Here is a 2,199-nt window from a genome sequence, read left to right as displayed (position 1 = left end):
AGCCTTAAAGGAAGTCAACAAAGTTGTAGAGAGCTGCAGTAGAAGTGGATGGGAAATAAAGGAGGAGGGAGATGCTGACTCATTCTCCTGAGCTGGCAAAGTTTACAATACACAGCAGACAATGGGGAGAAACCATCTATCCACCCATGGAGATCAGTGAAACAATAGGGGGCGGAGCAGATACTCTCCATTCCTTCCTTGTCTACTGTGTATCTCAGTCTATTTGTATGCACCAAGGCTCTATATCTCGGGACCTTTAAGCTGGGCTCCTCCCATTCTTTCTGAGATAACACAACGAGGGGAGAAATACTGGGACAGGTTCCAGCTTGTGCTGTTTGGTGAGAGCTATGGGATGGAATGGGGGCATTTGGAAATTTACAACAGTAAAAAGTGGGAAAAATTGGAAAGGGAATGGGTGGGGCAGGTGACTGTTGCTTTTTCTTTTAAGCCCTTCTGTATTATATGAATTTCTAAAATTATCTGTATGCCTTATTTTGACTGACTAATAAAAATACTTATTTTTCAAAACAAATAAGAGTAGGATGGAGAGAACAGTCATGGGGCATGCAGGGCAGTGGGAGTGAAAGCATGAGTAATAATCATGCTTTGGAGAAAGCTGGTTTCATGCCTGGTTTGGCTCCTTTATGATGCTGCTGCTACTCTGGCAAGATGAGCTGGGCACTGCATAAAGGAAACACTTGGTGGGTGTTCCTGGATTTGGTTCTACATGATCCAGCTTTTCTGCCCCACACCTTGGTCATTGCTCCAGTCTCTTAGCTCTATTAGCTGCCAACTCTGTTGCCCATTTACCTTACTCATAATTTGTGCACTTAGCTTCTTACCTAATTTTCTTTTCCAGTACCATTTCATTTCTTGTCCGAGACCCTAAAGTATTTATGGTCAGCCTCTCAAGTTATAGCTTTCCTGACTTGCCTTGGCTTCCACGTTGTGTGTTCCAGATACTTCCCTATAGCCCTCTCTTGGTGTGTCCCAGTCATGCTGTAGTAGCTACACAGCTCAAAGGATCAGAAGAAGGTCTGTGTAGGTTGATGACAGGCATGAGAACAAAAGGGATTAATACCTATAGTCATATCAACTTTCCTTTCAAGGCCTGTCTCCTTCCATTTCCAGCAGTGTGACCTTGTATAAGTTACATAAACATTCTGAGCCTTCATTTCTTCATTTGCATATAGAAGACACTTACCACTAAACAGAAGCTCGATATCACCATTGATATTATACACCACTGCAACAGGGTGTAAATTTACACACTGTTCTTGAATGTGCAACAACAACAAAATGTGAAACCCTTCCTCTATAATTGGTCTGTCCTCACCAAAAAGAACCCTCCCTCAGGCGCTCCTGCCCCAAGTGGCTGAACCTCTGGGATAAGGGCAGTTTCAGTCCCACCAGAGGGAGTTCATTCAATTCTATGAAGAAAACCAGTTCTTTAAGTAAATTCTTTATTTCTGTTTGCTAAAGTGCTCAGTTTTTCAGACTTCTGCTTTTTCCCCTCTGTTTCTTTCCAAGATGACATTGAATGTGAGACTTAACTGATCTCATGATGATGGAGGGAGTTGAGGGGTACTTGGGTGTCCTTTGGATCCTTGATGGTCTCTGCTGTGTCATGGCTCATCTGGGCTGCAACCTGGACGGATGATGACTGAGAGGGGCCAGTGCCATCCCAGGGCGTTCTGCTGGTGTCTGATGCTGAAGCCTGCAGCTGGTGTAACTGATGGACCATCCCATCCCATCCTTGCTGACTGGTCCCTGCCTTGTTGGCACTGCAGAGGTCCAGTGTGACTCTCTTAGATTTCTTGTGCAGACAGTTCACCCTGCTGCATGAACCATAGGCAGTTGTGCTGCAAAGTGATTAGCAGTTAGTGCTGGGCAGGAGGAACCATGATTTGTAATATTTGCAGATTTTCGTGGTGTAAGTAGTTCCACTTTGGCATTTCAGGCCACCAGTATGACAACACCCAATGCAGAGTTGGGAAGAGATGCACCATATGGGTGCAATAGATACAAATAATCTCAAGAGGACAGATAATAGTAAAATGTAGTGAAATAACTATGGAGTGATAATTTCAAGTATTTAATTATCTTTATTTTTAATAGAAGTTATTTAATTTTAAATTTAAATAATTTAATTTTTAATAATTCCTGTGTTTAACAAATGGCTTGCAATATTTCTGACAA

Source organism: Pteropus vampyrus, unplaced genomic scaffold (assembly GCF_000151845.1).
Source record: "Pteropus vampyrus isolate Shadow unplaced genomic scaffold, Pvam_2.0 Scaffold186, whole genome shotgun sequence".
NCBI lineage: Eukaryota > Metazoa > Chordata > Mammalia > Chiroptera > Pteropodidae > Pteropus > Pteropus vampyrus.
Note: the sequence above shows the minus strand (reverse complement) of the source record.